Here is a 20,455-nt window from a genome sequence, read left to right as displayed (position 1 = left end):
TGCTCCTAAGTGGTCATATGGTGTGCTAAGGAGTCATATGGTGTTGTCAAGAGCCATGTGGGGCCTTGAGGGGCCACACATGTATTATAACACCATATAACCCCTTAGGACACCATATGACCCTTAGGATATCATACATGGTGCTAAGGGGTGATATGATGTCATTGGGCATCATGTGGGGTCCTAATGGAGCCACACATGTGTTAGAACATCATATAACCTCTTAGAATATCATAAGGTCTTAAGGGATCAAATGGTGTGCTAAGGGACCTTATATTATGTCATTAGGGGTCATGTGGGGTCCTAAGGGGGGGGGAGAGAGAGAGAGAGAGAGAGAGAGAGAGAGAGAGAGAGAGAGAGAGAGAGAGAGAGGTAATACAATGTGCTAAGATATTAGGAGACAATACATATATGCATATATTTTACATACATATATGTAAACATACACATACACATATTATATATACATATACATAAACATATGTATGCACATATTATATACATATAGACATAGACATGGTATATACATATGTATAAACATATTGTATACATATATATCTATTTCTATATATTGGAATATATTAATGTCGACATAACCCGTATAGGTTTTTTGCTCTATAAAATGCATATGAGACTTTTCTTTTTATAACCCCATCCATGCTTTTATTTCTATAGACCCTATATGTGTTAGACATATCCGATACCAAGAGAAAACTAAGAGGGGGCGTGAGTCAATTTTCTATCAATAAACAAAACTATTGTAGATTATAACCTTTATATTGGAGCACAAAGAAACCAACACAATGAAAGATAAAACATGAAATTACAGTACACACAACACCAATATTTTTTATGTGGAAAACCTAGTAAAGGGAAAAACCACGGTGGGAAACCCTACCCACAATTAGATAATACTTCTGCAGCAGTATGTGAAATAATTAAAATGGGGATTGCACTTGCAATCAGGCCAACAACCTAGAGATCACTGGTTATCAAAAAAGAGAAGTCTCATTGGCTTACAAAAGCATTGGACTATAATCTAAAAAGAATGAACTATGAAAGTAGCATCTCCTAATGGTTGATACAGTTACGGTTAAGCACATATGTCTACCCTGCAACACCAAAACTTTTCACTGAATGATATAACAATATTTGTACATAAACCTTCCTCTGATAGTGCAGACATAACCATCGATCCCATACCATACCATCAATCCCAAAAACCATATCCAATTACATGAATAAATCACCTATAAATATAGATCATCAACCTTATTGATAAGGTTGGCTAAACCATAAACCCATAAATACAAAAATTATATCACACAATATCACCAGACCAATATTATGATTTATGTTACATAGCATGGACCTCAAACAAATTTCCAAACAATTATATCCATCGAAAATCACGCTAAGACCAATCACCAACACATTTCACCAATCGGTAGAAAACCTCAGTGCAATAACATAGAAAGTCTAACTGGATCTAAATAGGACCACCTTAATAGCATGCCAACTAATGCAAAGTCACCAAACAATTAGGACATGATCAAGAAGCACCTTTAGCACACTTGAAATTGTTTCCATAAGCTAAACATAAATTATCTAACCAAATCATCAAATATCACTAACTGGTAAAGCTTATCGATACCAAGAATACCAACCAAGAACATAAGTGATAGCTACCAGAGCACCAAATCATGAACCAACCGAATATGGCAAGCATATAACCATCCTGAATAAGCATCCAAAAACCAGAACCAAGGATCTGATCATACTGGATCAGAATCATAGCCAAAACCAAGATAAACACCAAGTCTCATTGGGATAGTAGAACCATATCCAACTGGGATACAATGTTGACATCAATGACAAACCAAATCTAGCATATTGTCAACAATACATGTTTTTGGGTGAACTCACAATGTTGGTTCCCACTTTTTGGTACATACTTAGTTTTGCTGAAATCATACTTTTTTTAAAAAATATAATGATTTAAGCTTTAATATGTCCCATTTGAATTAATTAATTGAAGAGAGTTAGATCAAACGCTCTTAGATCAAAATTCTGTGGATAGAACCTCTTTACTTCTAAATCACACTTGCAATAGAGTCTCCTTTGCATCTATCAAATGCTAGTAAAAAACCAATTTTACATTAGCTTTTGGGGGGTCAAATGAATTCATTTATAAGTTTTGTTTTTTTAAGTATTTAGTCCTTGTTATAAGCTTTCCAAATAGTATAATTTTTAATATATTTAATTTTCTTATTATATTTTTATTTTATTTCTTATGAATATAGGGTTTTCAACAAACATGAACTTCTTTGTTCAATGCATTGGGGAAAATAGTATTTACTAATTCAAAAAAAATCTGAAAAAATATTTATGCATTAGGTATTGATGTCTTATTTCTAAGAAAAAAAATAAAATTGAAATTTCATATATATAGAACAAGTTATGTGTTCAAACATACACCTATATCTAAATTATAATTAATCAAAACTCAAAACTTAATAAAAAGAAAAATAGTCAACATATCACTACCAAACTAACTGCATGCCCTAGGTATTGATGTTACAAACCAAAATTCAAAAGAATTAAATTTTTATCATTTATAGAAAAAAAGTTATATGTTTTGGGATACACATCACTCTTAAAAAATGTTGTTTTCTCTAAAAAACTACTTTTTGAGGGAGATGGAAAAATCAATAAAATTTTATTCAAAAAAAATTGTAAACAATATATTTAGAATCTAAAAAAAAGAAGTTACAAATCACTAGTTTACATCATCTTCAAATCCTTAATGGTTTAAAAGTTATAGGTGTCGGAAAGTGAAATTTTTTTTCAAAATGTTCATCTAAGTGTCAAAGTTGGTCAAAAACATGGAACCAGTATTGTAAGTTCACCCTTTTAATTAAAAAAAACCTACACATGTTTAGTGCATTTAGGCTTGTGAATAGGCTCAGATGAAAAGGCCTAGGGTTGAGATTTTGATTTCCCTCCATTTCCCTCCTTTTTGATGTGTTTTAGTTTATCAAATTGGTTTCTCAACTTTGTCATCATCACGTTTACACCTGATTAACTGGGTATTTCTAAAATTGCCACCATATTTTTACCCATCTTCTGAGCTTTCTAACCATGTAATTTTTTTAAAATTTGAACAACATTAACATATTAATCTTGAATTTCTTTTACCAGTGTCTCCATAGTTCTCAGAGACATGTGTGTACCATTTTTTTAATAAATTTTGATCTACTTATCAAATTTTAAATAAATTATATATTATTGTAGTGCACTTGATTATTTACACTTTTAAAAAAAATTGCATTTTCAATTATTTTGGTGTAAGTTATGCTTTGCGCACGAATAGGTGCCTATTTTTCAAGATGTGCCCATTTTGAAAAATCATTTAAAAAAAAACTCAACAAAAATTAACAAAAAAATACACAACTTCTAGTGCTCACTCTTAACTATCTATCTACCAAAGGATTTGTCAAAATACTAAATCTATCTATGACTTTTTTGATACGCATGTCAAACATTATGTTATGTTTTTCATGCACGAAGGATTTTACCCCCTTAATCTTATCCAATTTTGAAAAAATTAGTATTTTGGAAACTATATTAAGAGTAATACAATATTTGTTGTTTTATTATCTTCATATTTTGATTGGACGAGTCTCAAATTTCTCCTCCAAGTTTAGGTTTATTTGACTTCAGAAAAAAAATAAAAAATGTCCACTTATACCCCCCTTTTTGCTCACCATCTTGTTGCACTTACCTTGGCTTCTTTGTGCTTATTGGTTTTGGACCAAATGGAGGTGCTCATCTTTTGGGTTGCATTGGATTGGAAGAAGTTCTCGAAATAATTTTCTTTGACTCTTTAGCATGTGCAATCCTTTCCCTTTCCTTCCAAACCACCTCTTTGGTGATCCCAATACTTTCTACATATGCCTCTACTTCTTTCTAGACTTTTCTCTCAATCCTTGACTTCTTGAATTTTGAATGAAGCTGCAAGTCTTTCTCCATAAAGGTTCCAAACCTTTCTTCAAATGGATCTACAAGACTGCTTGGAAGACGTTAAACATATAGCTCAAGGATGTCACCTTCTAGCTCATACCCAATCAACATTATCCATACAGTTCTTGGTTCCACCGCTTTTGTCTGATATTGGTTAATATCAACCATAAAGTATATGGTATCCTTATACTTCTCAACAATATCATTAGGGATCATTTTCACTGATTGCATAATGCCTTGGAAGTTCTTGAAATATACCCAAAATACTTTCTCCCAATTTTTCAAGTCTCCCAAACTCATAATATAGTTCTGGATTCAAGTAGCTACCAGAGCATCTATTGACCATTGTACATTGCTAATCCTAAACTTCATTCATGAAGTAGAAAAATAGGTGTAGAATTAGTGTATCGTATTTGAAATAATTCTTCTTGTTCTTCTTGATCTTTGCTAAGTTATCCATCTAGTACCCCTCCTCGATTAGACTCTTTTTGTATGTTTTGATTTACTTCAGCGACTATTCAAAGGAACATTATTGTATATTGATTCGGATGTTATGTGATGTTATTTCTTGCTCTATCTGGATCTATGGTGTATGATTTTATGCAGTATCTCAGTGCTTAGGATTAATGTTATTTTATGGATCATTATCATGGACTGAGACTCTTACCTTATATGTGTGATACATTATTTATATGTTGTGTGTTTGCAAGTGTATTGGGATGCGAGGGGATGATTTTCCTTCACTCACTCTGGTGAGACAGGGAACATCATGATTCTTCTTCATTAGTGTGCATGTTGTATCTATTTATATATATGAATATTTGTCTATATGCATGAGTGGATTATTTGGTGTAGGACATTGCAGGTACTAGTACCGGGTAGGTACAGAGTATCAACTCCACTTGGTTTCACAAGTCTGAGCATGCTTTATATGTCCAATGGGAGTGGAGGAGATAGTTGTTGGACCCTAACTTGACCCACAGTTACACTCATGTGAGTGTTGTCACTTGGCTATCTTTCCCATCTGGCTAGTATGCAAGTCATAGTGCTTTGGTTTGGTCATTTGAGAGTCATCATTTGATCATTCTTTGTGTTGCCTGGTTCCATTTATTTAAAAGGTTATTTAATTTATTGGATGATGCAATCTTATGTTGGCGTAATTAGTTAATTATTATGCTCTGTGATTATTGATTTAATTAATTAATGAGTTGCTTGATTTAAATGGTTAAATGGCTTATTTTATTGTGTAAAGTTGCATTGCTATATTTGTGGAAGGAAATAAACAATGGCCTAGCCATTTAAATGTTAATGCCTATGTTGAAAGAAAGTATGTTTCGAAATAGAAATTGATAAAAGCTTTTCTTTTTACTTTTGCATTTTAAATTGTGGGAAAAGAATTGTTTTTGGATAAAAGTAAATCTGATTGCCTTTCTAATTTAAAAATAAATATTTAAATCTGACTGGATGGAAAAACTTTCAACCTAGAAAGTTTAGGTTGGAAATTATTTTCCATATATGCCTGGAAATTCATGGGAATAGGAGGCAGAAATTTTGGAGAGAAATTTGGTAAATCATTCTGGAAGGAGGAGTTGAAATTCAATTTGGTTTGCAAGGATTGGGATTCTTTCATCATTTTGGTTGCTAGTTTGCTTCAAGGTTGTATAATCTCTTCTTGTTTTAAATTTAAATTTGAATTTTTTAGTTGCTTCCTGTGTGTTGAAAATATGCAAAATTCCTTGTAAATTCTTGAGGAATGATAGGAATGGCAGAAAGAATGTCTGTGGTTGTTGATTTTGTGAGTCTCAAATCATATGTTTTCTTATAGGAAAGAAATGGTTCATTTCTCTATTTGTTGTGTGTTTTGTTCTTGAAAATCAACTTCTTGATTTACCTCTTCTATTGGAATAGAATGAATTAGATTTAGTTTGTTGTGTGCATCGTAGTATCTAATTGCCCAAGATTTGGTTATCTATTGCTTCCAATGTGTTTTATTTCACCATTTACCTTCTAGTAAATATCCCTTGGAATTTTGGATTTTGGCACTTTGTGTGCCCATGAAATAATCTGGAAATGAATCATTTTCTTGTGTCAAACGATTTTGTGGCATATTGGTTTTTGAATGCTTTGAAAGCATGTGTTTTGTGTTTTATCTATGGACTTTACCATTCCTATGGTGGGATTGTTCCACCATGCGGGTCGGTAGTGTCTACTACCCGTAAGTAGTAGAACTACCAGTTGGTAGTACCGCTATGCACTAGCAGTACTACCGATCGATAGGACTACTACCGGTCAGTAGCAACACTACCGATCAGTAGGACTGCTACATGTTGGTAGCAATGCTACCGGTCGGTAGAGGCTACTACTAGCGATAACGGCTCTACTAGTCGGTAGGACTGCTACCGATTGGTAGCAGCGCTATCAGTCGGTAGTGACTGTTACCAGCGGTAGCAACACTACCAGTCGATAGTCCTGCTACGAATCAGTAGCAGTACTATCGGTAGGTAGTGTCTGTTGCTTGGGAAACAACACTACTATGGGTTGGCTTTAGCCTCCACTTGACCTTGTGCCTTACCAGTACAAACCGGTATGTGCTAGGTATTTCATTTAATCTTATTAGGTGAAACTTTTTAAAAGCGTTTGTTTTATGTTAAGCATAAATGGTTATTTCCTTATGATTATTATTATGTGGTTTAATAAATTTATCGATGGAAATTAAGGCATGAAGTAGAGATTCAAATTGGTTAATTGGATATATTCTGGAAATGAATTAAATGCCCATTAGGAATTCATGTTTTTATTTGGTTAAGTATTTGACATGAACTTTATCCTTGACGAAATATTGATTTGGAAATTGAATAGATGTGAATCTCGTACAAGAATGTTTTATTTTATTTTCAATCAATGATGTTGCAAGTGCTTATGATGCTAATTTTCTCAAAGATTGTCTGAGTGGGGACATAGTGAAATTAGCTTTCCTTGCAAGAGTATATTGTGTTATTTCTAGTCTGTGGTTCAGTCGACCTATGGTGGCATATTTGGTACCTTTGACCAAGTGATATATGTTGGCTCTATTGTCTTAACAATGTAGTGGCTTTGCCTTATGGTTAGCCAAGAGTCAGCATGTTCTTGTTTGACCACTTGTTTTTGATAGTGGTGTTATGGTTGTCTGCTTCACCATAGGGTCCTTGTGGAGTTACCTCATTTGTTTAGTGTCCTTTAAGAGAGTGGCTTTCAAATGGGGGCTACACCCAAAGTGGTAGGCAGGATGACCCAATGAAAGTCAGATAATAACTGAGAATCTAATGAATTGATTAGGTGGGTAGTTTCATAACATTAACAAGATAATTGTACCTCATGCATAGGTGAGTGCTTGTACAGGGCTCATAATGTAGTGAGAAGGCCTAGAATGGCAAACCGACCACCTTGTCTTCATGAAAGGCTAGTAGGGTCTACATGAGACTTAGTTGGGGCTGGAGGTTTGGCAGAGGTTACTAGGATAATCCTAGGAAGGGTGTCGAGACCTATGGGGGCCGACCATGGTAGCCATCAAGCTATGCGATGACACTCTCTCTTTTGGTTCACTTGTGTATTTGTGATGTTGAGTCACCTAGATTTTGTGGAGTCATATTGTGTTGTTGTGGAGTCATATTGTTTTGTCGACCATGTCATGGTTATGCTTGTTTGAAGGTCCTCAACTATCTACTAGCACGGTGGGTTGATTCCATTTTGGGAATTAAATGGTCCGGTGGTAGTGCCACTTCCCATCAGATTTTTGGATTTGTACCTTCATGCGAGGATTGGCTTTGCAGGTGTTTTTGTGGTTCATGGCTCATGCTTCATCTCATGTTTGGAGATTATTGTTATTTGGAGAGCTATGTGCTCATTGTATCATTTAACTTTTGTAACCTTGGAATTGGTTAAGTATATCCTTATATGTATATTGAGAAGCTATGTATTGGAAGAGCAATGTAATCCTATGTTTGGGATGTTTTTATCAGTTTCCTTTATGATATGTGTAAATCCTTATTGAAGTGGAATTATGTTGCATCCTTTCAATATTTCACAGGTGTATCTATTATTGCATATGGCTTTTTGTGATCATTGAGTTAATGATGAATTATTGGACTAATTGTAATTGTGGAATTTATCTTATGGTTTTAATCCTTTGCTGGTAACCCTTAAGGAATTCTAGTGTAGGTCTTCCGCTTGTGTTTTTGTGCATGTGTCTAATGCACTTAGGATGTTTATACTTTTATAAAAAAAATTGTTTCACCCTTGTTGTGGGTTTTCCTTCAGGGTTCTTGCGGGGCATTACATTTGGTATTAGAGCCCATGTTGCAACATTGGGTACTCTGGGTTTGTAGTGAGCCCTTTTGCCTTGACCTTTTGTGTAGGTCTTAGTGATGTGACTTCCTTGCTTCTTTCCTTGCCTTTGATTTGAACTTTTTTCTCTTGTGCAGTGTTAGGTCATGGCTAGGAAAGCCAAGGGAGGTGGCTGTGTTGGTGGCCGCACCAGAGGTAGAGAAGGAGGACAAGGTTGAGGTTCCGACCACCATAGTCCTTCGCCTCCACCCACTCATGAGAGTGTGGACTGAGATCAATTGGTTAATTAGGAGGAACCACATTCAAGAGAGTAGGTTCCCAAAAGGGAAGAGCTGTGACAAATGATTCAAGAGGTACTAGCTAGACTAGGCCCCAGACCTAAGGTGGATCAGCCCATCCATGGCCAGGTAGAGGAGTCACTTTAGCAGATTCTAGAGAGAGAGAGAGAGAGAGAGAGAGAGGTCCCAATGGACTAGGATCCAGCTATCATGGGGCACATGAGGGACTTGATGAGGTTCAATCCTCCTTTCTTTGATTGTAAAGGTACTGGTCTCGAGGCAAAGACCTGGCTTATCAGTTTAGATCAGTGTTTTGCCATGTATCCATATGGTAGCAACACCAAGGTGAGATGCGTGATCATGCATCTTGAGAGATTCACATCTATTTGGTGGAGATTAGAGGAGGAGAGGATCTGTGTGAGAATTAACATCACATCTTGGGAGATCTTCTTGGAGAGGTTCAAGGCATGATTTCTCCCACCTTAGTGGAGGTAGTCATGAGCAGATGAGTTTTATGCTTTGTGCTAGCTAGGGTTGTCAGTATATCAGTTTGAGCATAGTAACTATGAGCTCAAGTAGTATGTCAGGATTGGCAATGATGAGGCTATGCTTGTGCAACACTTCTTGAAGGGTCTTAATCACCCCATCAGTGAAGGAGTGAGAGTTTTTAAACCTACTTCAATAGAGGTATCCATGGTGAAAGTCGGGTTAGTAGAACAGATGCTTAGTCATGCTCATGGTGGCCAGTTTGGAGTTTAGTTAGGGAGTGATCCTTTCAATGGATCTAGAGGAAGAGGGAATCAATCCCAAACTACTGCACCTCTTAGGGGTTCTCAGGCACCCGCTAAGGGTGGTCAGTAGTAGCAACAGCCACCGAGACCGAAGTAGTCTTAGGGCCAGTTGGGTGGCAGCTCTTAGTTTTTGAAGGGCAGGAACTGGCAGAGGGGTAGGCAGACCTTTCTAGGGTAGTCCTCTTAGGGTGCATCTCAGGCCCCTAGTGGGCTGTCTAGGAGTAGAGGACCTGGTAGAGGAGCTTGCTTCACCTATGGTCAGTATGGCCACAAAGCCACTTAGTTCCTTCAACATCCTCACTAAGTAGGTAGCCAGAGGTCAACCACATCAGAGCCGACAATGGGAGATGCAGGTAGATCCCATAAAGTATTTGCAGCAGTGGATGACCACCAGGCTGAGCATTAGAGTACCATGTTTGAGACCAGTGGTGTGTTGCGTAGTATCCCTATCTCTATACATTTTGATTTTGGTGCTTCAGATTCTTTTATTTCTTCATCCATTATGGAATGGTATGGGCTCATGTCTACTAAGCAGGTGGATAGGTGGCAAGTAGAGTTGGCTACCGATGTACGAGTGTTTGTAGATGCCTTCGTTCCCAATTGTGAGTTGGACCTAGCACCCTTTGTAACTTTAGTTGACCTTTGAGTCATTCCTTTGGGGTCAAATGGAGTTGTGTTGGGGATGGATTGGTTATCATCTCATAGTGCTCATGTAGACTATCATCTAAAGACAATAGAGTGTTTGGATGACTGTGGCAGGAGAGTGGGGATCGTTGGAGTTCAACGATCAATATTCGTACATATGATTTCCCCTATGCAACTTAGGTGGTGCATGCACCAAGGTTATCACCTTTTTGCAGTTACTCTTAAGGATGTGGATGAGGAAGAAGGTTGAGAAATTGCTCTTGATGGTCACCCTATTCTTTGAGAGTATGTTGATGTGTTTCCTTTGGATGTTCCTATTATGCCTCTAAAGCAAGACATAGATTTTCACATTGAATTGGTTCCTAGTGTGGAACCTATTTCGAGAGCACCATATCAGATGACTACTTAGGAGTTGAGTGAGTTGAATTTGTAGGTTGAGGAGTTATTGGCCAAGGGGTTCATTTGTCCTAGTGTTTCTCCTTGGGGTGCGCTAGTTATCTTCGTTAAGAAGAAGGATGGTTCTCTTCGATTATGCATTGATTATTGACAGTTGAATAAGGTAACCATCTAGAATTGATATCCATTGCCTCGAATTGATGATCTTTTTGATCAAGTGAAGGGAGCCAAGGTGTTCTCTAAGATAGATCTAAAATCTAGGTATCATTAGTTGTGCATTCATGATGCAGACATTCATAGGATGACATTTTGTACTCGTTATGGTCACTATGAGTTCACAGTGGTGCCATTTGGGTTGACGAACGTGCCTTCAGTGTTCATGAGTCTTATGAATGGGGTTTTTCACACCTACCTTGACCACTTTTTTCTTGTGTTCTTGGATGACATATTGATTTATTCTAGATCTATGGAAGAGCATGACGGTCACTTGTGCCAGGTATAGCAGTACTTGAGGGAGAGTCAAATTTTTGAGAATTTGATGAAGTGTGATTTCTTCTAGTCAAAGGTAAGCTATCTTGTTCATATAGTTTCTGGAAAAGGTGTATCTATGGATCCTTCTAATATCCAAGCCATTGTTGATTCACTAGTACATTCGGGTCAAAATTTCAATGGCAAATCATCGCTAGTCTGATGCATTTTTGTCGCACTACCGATAAAAAAAGCCATTGAAAACTTTTTGTCGGAAGTTTTGACTATCCTTGTGGTCGTCACAATTCTGACATCAACCCCATCCTTTCCAACGACCGCCATTGATACTCATACCTAGAAAGAATACCTTCTCAATCTCGGGCTACCGTCAGAATTCTGACATCAAAGCGTAAAAATTCTGACAAAGGATTGTCATCGGATGCATAGAATCCTCATTGGAACTCTCCTGGAGGCCATCGTAATTTGAACCCCTTGGCGGCAGAATTATGATGGTCCCCAGGAGAGCTTCGACAAGGGTGTTGTGCATCCGACGACACTCCTCTGTCAGAATTTTTATGCTTTGATGTCGGAATTCCAATGGTAGGCCGATTTTTCAAAAAAAAAAAAATTATAGAAAAATATTGGCATTGGTATCTCTATTCTATCTCTCTTCTCTATCCTTTCTACTATCTCTCTTCTCTCTCCCCTCTCTAGGTCTCTTTCTCCATCCCTCTCTTCTTCTCTCCCTCTCTACTTCTCGTTCTCTACCCTCTCCAGGTCATTATCTCTTCCTCTCACCCTCTCTCTCTCTCTCACCTCTAGTCTGTGCATATGAGCCTTTCAAACCCACTCAGGGGTAAACTAGCCCTAAGTTGGCCTTATTTTGAGGAAAAATGCAAACATTTAAAGGATAAAATCAGTAATTTTCTACATTGCCAACCCCAATCTGTGCATGAGAGGAGTCCAAACCCACTCAGCAAGAGAAGAACACCTTAAATCAGCTAGAAGGAAGGTAAATTCATGAATTTAATAATCAATTATTGGGCTGGCCGACCTATGGAGGTGAAATGAAGGCAAAGGTAAAAAGGAAACATATAAAACAAAGATCAAATGCTCATCAAATTCAATTTGCAACCAATTAAGAGGAGAAGAATTAGCTATAGTGAGATGACTTGAATGTGGAATGTCTATATCCACAAATCTATGGTCATTTGTGCACTGGTATGTTGCACTGGGATGGGAGGAAGGAATATTAGAGTACCCAAATAGTTATATATTGCCACTCTTAGTGTGGGCCACTATTAAGGGATTCTTGAATGGTCAAGGAAGGCATACAATTTAGTTTGTAGCAATGAAGTTCCCTCAGAGGGCATGATGCCAAACTTTTTTTTGGGGAGTTACCTCCCCATTTGATGGGGAAGTTGTAGCTTTTTGGACACGACTTGACTTTGATTGTGAAAGTTATGCTTGCATGATTATGAAAGGATATAAGTTTTACACGTAGGATCTAGATGCTTTCTTTCCTTACCTATGCGGGGAGAGATTTTCCTTCAAATCATGCCCAGCTGAGGTAAACCTCTTTGTAATAATAATAACAAGCATTTCTTTAAGAAAGTAAATTATATATAAGAGTAGTATATGCATGGATTTACAAAAGTGTCATGCAGAATGTAGATCTATACCTTGTTACTTAAAAATAGAAGTTCTTCTTCGTGTTCATTTTTCCATGATATAACTTGACCTCGGGCAACCTTTTGACTATCAAGAAGTGATTGCCACAGATGAAAGTAGTGATAAATGTCACTATCAACAAAAGAACAACCAATAAATGATAAATTTGCAGTGAGATCATAGTGCCTAAATCAGTCTAAAAGATTATAAGGATCAGAACCAAGCCATATAAGCTTCAAGAACAATTTGAGAGCATCAAAGTCATCTACCAGACATTAGAAATTGTCAAATCAATGACACATTCATATCAAGCATCTTTACTTTTTTAAAAAGTAGACCACATTTCAGATCTAGATGACACCATAATGACTTTGATTTCCTCTTGCAAGATATTCCTCCATCATGTATTGCTTCATCAAAGTTCAAATTTTCTTCTTCAAGGACTCTCAATGATTCTCTATATAGGATTCTTTGTGTCTATGAGATCCACTTCATTGGGAGGCCTACTTAAACATTTCACATCTGTTTGTGGACTCTCACCTTTCAAACATTCCACATCTTATAATTGAGCTTCACTTTGTTTTGAGAATAGTTTAATATTCTCTACTTAACAGGGCCAACCACGTGAAGGTGGAAGCTCATTTGGCCCCTCCCCCCCCCAACATCACTCTAAATTCCCCATTAACATCTAACATTCATTCATTCTTTCATCCATTATTAAAATATAACATTCACTCATTATCACATAACGTTCATTAACACATAAAATTCATTAACTTTCATTAAAATGCAACATTCATCAATAATCATCAACACATATCATTCATGAACATTCATTAGCAAATAATTACATTCATTACACATAAAAATCAGTCATTATCAAATAAGGTAGATTACAATCATTTCTTTCTTTGTTTTTTTTTTGAAGCTATGAAAAGACTAAGTGGAACATTGGTTTCTTCATCATTTCCCCCATCTGCGGATGTTATGCCCTCTTCTCGTGCTCTTGATGTATGCCTAGTCCTATACAAAGGATGAGGATGTTGAACCAAAGGGGGGTCCTCTGCAATAACAAAGAATTGGGTTAAATTAAAAACATTTTTTTATTATTGTTACAAGTATTTCATTAATTTAAAGAACACAACCGTTACACTCTTTACCTGATGGGGCCACATCATCTTCCACATCATTTTGTCTAACCTCAACCTCAACATGCTGAGCACCCTCTAGATCCTCTGGAGTTGAAATACAAAACATTACATTAATCAATACACCAATTGCAATTAAATTTGTTTAAAGGAATAACAGTGGTCCTCTTTACCTGATTGGGGAACATCACATTCCTGATGTTGTCTACCTAGATCATGCTCCACTTGGTCACCACTGACTACATGCTCTAAAATATTAACAATAAAGGTTACATTAATTACTACACTAATTTTCAATTTAAGAAGTTTAATTGTATTAATAATTACATAAAAAAATTGAATAGCAAATGAATACCTCCACTACTAGGATGCACATCCAGACCTTCATGTACAGGTTCTGTTCCACAATTATCATGCTGCATTGCAATGTCATGTGCAGTGTTATCATTGCTTGCTTATTTAAAAAGAATATGGTCACTTTATGTTGAAACTTAACATCAAATAGATTATTGGTTAAGTATTCAATTTGAAATAATTTTCATTTAGCTTAATTACCAATTCGACAGATGCATCAGAATCTCGTGTTTGCCCACTCAATTCTCATAGCCATTCAGCCACAGCTATATAGCCTTTTTGGTAGCCAATTCTCTTGTCATCTTCTATGGGCGCTCTATTGAATTCAGAGCCCTACATTTTTGCTTAGTATTGTGAATTTTGCTCGTATTGTTTGACCAAAAAACAATTGTTTACAATTTATAAATATTTTGATGTGATACTTAATTTACTGATTCTTACAATTCATGTGGAAAGTTTCATATAACCACTAGAGCCGAGTTTGTGTTGCCCATGCTTTTCTTGTCTTGCCTTGGTTGCCTTTGACGTGTCACTCAATCTATGAAAAGTTTGAAATATGTTAGATTATATAAATATAATGAATAATTAGTACATATTCACATTCTTAATAGTATCACATACCTTCTTCTGGCGTCTGGTGGTGTATTTCCTTTTTTCCTTTCAATTCTCTCCTTTGCATCCAAAATTAGGTCATTCCACTCCCTCTCTGGAATCATGGGGGGATGCTCATACTTTACGTTCTTCTCTAAATGTGTCCTATATTGGTCCCTCACATACTTCAGATATGTGCCAGCTTTTTCTAGGAGCTTAGTCTTGTCGAATGTGTCATTTCCAAACAACCCTACCATATGCTTTCTGAGTTCATCTTTTAACTTTTTTTCTTGGTCATTCCACCTTAAAAGCAAAAACAAACTTGTTAGATTTAGAAAGAAACTAAAGCTACCTTTGATATAGTTCAAGAAATGGATAAAAGGAAAACTATTCTAGCAATGATATGAAATCAAAATAGTGGATAAGGGTTAGTTCACGTATGATGTTCCACCTTTTACGTATGGTGGGCCCAAATATCTACAATGAAATGTCATTAAGATTTTTATAAAAAATATCATTTCCTGCAAAAAAAACATGGGATCATTAGTCCAAAATGAGTGATTAGTAAGTAAATTACAATTAGACTATATATAATAATATTTTTAAAGTACCTGGAACCTTCTGTATCTTCAAGGGAATCATTTCTTCGTCGCTCACCACTAATGTGGCCTGCAACATTCCCGTACTAGCAATATGGGAAGATCCAGGAAATGATGGTATGTTATCAGTAGTACTCGCCTCTGGCGCATCCTCATGTGCATCTCATACCACAGTAAATGAATCCACTATGAAATGCCTCCAAGAAATAACACTTCAAGGGTAACAAACACATAATGAAAGAGAGAGAAAAAGAGGGATCTACCACCAATGGGCTGGTCAACACGAGCCAGTGCAACAGAGGATGTTTGCATGCTACGTGTTGCCGACATTGCAGTCGGCAATACAGTTGGGCTCGACCTCGGACCCATGTCAGCACCTGAAGAGTAATACATTAAATATGTAAAACATGAAAAAAGCAAGTTCATAAGTCCAAAGGAGTGGTTTTAATATATAGAACATGGTCATCACCTGAACTACTCGCAATACCCTGATCAACGCCACCAAGATGATGAGGCCCTATAAATTTCTGTAAAAACAACACATACACATTTTAGTTGACATAAAAGAGATAAAAATATAAACCATTATTGAACTTTTGTTATGATTAAAGCTTTCATTACTGCTTACTTGCAAGTTTTCCATTATCATCAACAATAGTTGTAGCCTCTTTGTTATCTCATCAGTCTGAGGACTTATGTTTGCCAAATCAAGAATCTCTTGCCTAATTTTTCTAATATTCTTATGTACAAATTGCATAGGGTTTGCAGTAAGTGCGATGTCATCAGCGCATAACACTGTCAACTGCCCCACATCCCTATGGAGCTACTAAGGTACTGCAAGTTCCTTTCCCTTATCCCAAACATCTGTCTGACAAGAATATAATTAAAACTATCAAAATTACTTCAAAACACTCAAGAAAAGATCATAATGTAATAGTTTGATTCTATCTAATTTGTACAATTACAATGAGGTTTACTTGCTCCGTAGAAGTGTCGGGACCTACACCCCTATCTGTGCTATGTGGTGGATCCATGTGGCCCTGTGACAAAGAAAAAATATAAAAAATTTACCGAAATGAAACCAATAGACTTAGCAAAAAAACTTACTAATACAATGGTTTATTGGATTCATTAATTGGAAGTTGGCTTAAATGGTATATATATAGTATGTACCACCCCCATGATAGTAACTTTGTTTGTATCTATACAATTCAAATTGTAATTGATTAGCAGCTCTTCCCTTGCACTTATTGATTTTATCATACATACAAACACATAATTTCCCTCACGTGCCTCAAATATGCAATTGGGTTGCTTATTAGTTGACCCAGGTCATGTACTATTTATAAAACTTGCAATATTCCCTGTTGCTTTTGGCCTTCCATCAATGTATACAGCCACTCATTTACTTTGATCATTATCTTTTTGTTGTATATAATTGGCTGATAGTGCATACCTACACATACTTTTTTTATATCGAACAATCTGCATCCAATCATTATAATTGTAACAAGGTCCAACAAACTCCATCAATTCAACAACTTTGTTGTAACATACCTTTATGCTGTCCATGGAAAATAGGCCCAAACCATGTAACGACGAAGGTGCTATGCGATATATCCTCTCATTAACACAAAAATCAATGTTTATTGGAGGAAGTTCCTTGGGTACACATTGTTTCAGTAGATGTTTTTACCTCAATGGCACCTCAATGTCGCCTTTGGTCTCATCATCATAAGAACATGACCCCCCTTGAGCAAGAAAAAATTCCATGCGTTTATTGAATTTTCTTCTAATCTTTTGACCTCTAGTTGATCTCCCTATTTGAGATCTACTACATGTCTCACTTTCTTTTTCTATTCTTGCATTTCCCTCACTTGAGGAAGACACATCTAACAAATACCTATTTGGTGATACTTGTGCACCATCAAATGAGAGAGTTAGTTGGTAATGAGAGAGATATTTTGCAAATGAGGGTAATATTGATGAAGAAGTTGGCCATAAAGTTGATGTTGAGATTAAAATTTGAGTAAGTCCAACTGGGGCCTCAAGTGGTGATAACTATATTAGATTTGCTGCTAATGTTGATGTTTGAAAAACTGAGGAAGTTTGTTTTTCTTGTAATTTTTAAAAAATTTATTATTTATATAAGGTGTATTGACTTATACCTGTCGATCCATGAGACTATGCAAGATCCTCGTCAAAGGGGTTCAGGTTCCTGCACCAACAATTGAGCATCATAAGCATTACATTTGTAATTTGATAGACAATAAATACTGCAGTATCATAAGCATCACATATGTATCATCATATATGTAATTGAGCATCATAAGAATCACATATGTATCATCATAAACATGTAATCCATCACATACGTATCATAAATCACCATCCATCACATATCTAATAAGTAGTCCACATTCCATAAATAAACACAAAGTTAAAAAAATGTCACATGTATCATCATAAGCATGTAATCCATCACATATGTATTTTAAATCACCATCTATCACATAGCTAGAGGTGCATCATGAATTAATTAAGTAATGGCATTAGAATTCAAAACATATGAATTATTTATGTAACCATATAAGTCAAATCAATTTCTATCAAGATATCAATATTAAATAGATAATATAATAATCGCATCTCATACATTTCATTCATGTCATTGATCTTCTTCTTCATCCAACTCATCATCATGACCATCATCATCATCATCATCATCATCATCATCATCATCATCATCATCATCATCATCATCATCATCCTCGTCGTCGTCATTGTCATCATCATCATTGTGTTCGTCATCATCATCGTCATCACCATCACCATCGCCATCACCATCATCATCAGCAGCAGCACCATCATCATCATCAACTTCTTCTTTGTGTACATTTCCGTCAGGAACATCATTGAGTAACTGTCGATCGTGATCATCTATATCATCTTCTACTTCTTCGGTATCTTCTTCTTCCATCACATTATACATTATCGGCCTTCCTCTTGGATCATGTCTAACAACAAATGACCAACCCGGTTTATGTGGAACCTCCGAGTAAAATACCTTCTCACATTGACTTGGAAGAACATAGGGCTCATCCCCAACTCATTCAAATGACCTTGTATTAACCATTGTAAATCCATTATCATGTTCGATAACAGTTCTATTAGGATCATTTATATTCAATCGTAGCCTATACCATTTGACGACGAACAAAACTAATTTGAAGGAATTAAAGTCACACTCAAGTATATCATCCAAAATGCCATAGTATCAATTTTGAGACACTTGAGGATGTATGTCATTTCTAGATGAAATATTGGTCACCTCAAAGACTGTAGTTATCCCAGAATCACAAGTTTTCTTTGTGTCATCCAACTGTTTGATGCGAAATTTATGACCATTGCAGCACACAGCCTTGTGGTGTTTGACCTGCAATATGTCTAACATATTAAAATTATTGCATCATGAGTGGATAAACATACAGGTGATTAATAAAATTATATGTACCTATTGATCTCTTAAACCATATGCTAAATCAATTTCCCTTTGTAACATTGGAATCTCCATTACGATGAGCTTCTTTAACCAATGAAGTGACATCATCCCATGTTAATGTGCGACCAGAATGTTGACATCATTCAATCCACACCGTCATCCAATCAAGATTGTTTGTAATATACAAATGTAGCGCATCCCACTCCCGACCAACTATACAAATAATTAATAGACCACTTACAATTGATTTATTTAGAAGATAAAGAATTAATTTACTATAATAACATCTTATAATTACCTCTCACTTTCTTCAATCTACCTTTCCCCATCAACTGCTCCCCTTCAAATTTACTAATGGGGTTGGGATCCCAAATGCGATCTACGTGGATTTTTGCTGTAAACTTAGGAAGATATTCAGTAATGTACACCATAGTCTGGTATACCATATATCCCTCCACCATAGAACCCTTAGGATGTGCTCTTTGTCAAACCAAAGCCTTAAAAAATTTCAAGTGCCTCTCAACCATCCACATTGACCTAGTGTGTACAGGTCCACATAATTCGATCTCCTCAACTTGGTGTATGAGGTAGTGTTCTTGTGCATTGAAAAAAGTTGAAGGTAGACACTTTTGCATTTCACACATTAGATGAGGGATTTTTCTCTTCCAATATTTAATATCTTCCTTGTGGATTTCTTTAGATGACAACCACCTAATTAAAAAGATTGAATACGCAAAAATATATAAATGAGACTTTACAAAATAATATACAAATATATTGCATAACAAGTAAAACAAATGGCAAATATAATATATATACAACAAATTGAACAAACATCACTACTTACCTCATGTATTTTCCAAGATCATATATGACTTGCTTGATATTATTGTCAAAGTGGTCTCGGAGAGATAGAGGTAGAACATACTACAACAATTATTAAATGATCTTTTCATTGTTTTCTAACATAATACAATGAAAAGTACATGCGCAGTATACAAGTATATAGTAAATACACAAGAACGTGAATTACCTTAATGAAGGTATGCCAATCATGCGTTTTCATCCCTGGCCCAAATTCACTCTTCTTTGATATGAGATTGTTTATGTTCGTAGCAAATCCTGTGGGAAATCAAATTTTTCGAATGACTTCTTTTATAGAATTGCTTTGCTACTTTGTTAATAACCAAGAAAGGGCACTTATATTAATCTGATCTCCATTGCTATTTGATTGAATGACATTTTTCATTGCATGATTGGATTCCACAATGTCACTACAAATTTTGACAATTTTTTCTTTGTCATGCCTTCCATCCAATATTTTCCATAATGTCTCTATTATATTCTTTTCAATATGCATTGTATCAAACAAATACACAATTTGTAGCTGCTTGTAGTAAGGCAACCTACTCAATTGTCTGGGATAACTTTTTAGTCCCTTTGGAAGGTGGCCATCCATGCCTTGACAACCTTCAGTATCATCAATTACATCATCAGTAAACAAAACACGATAGAAAAATTCAAATTCCAAACATAAACCATTAGATGGAATGACATTACCTTGACGATTAATTCTATTATATTCCAACTTCCATAAATGAGGAGTCATTCTTTGTGGCTTTGATTTAGTCTCTTCTTTCCCATTGAAAAGATGTTTTTCAGTGTT

Source organism: Cryptomeria japonica, chromosome 7 (genome assembly GCF_030272615.1).
Source record: "Cryptomeria japonica chromosome 7, Sugi_1.0, whole genome shotgun sequence".
Classification (NCBI taxonomy): domain Eukaryota; kingdom Viridiplantae; phylum Streptophyta; class Pinopsida; order Cupressales; family Cupressaceae; genus Cryptomeria; species Cryptomeria japonica.
This window is presented reverse-complemented; position numbering follows the sequence as displayed.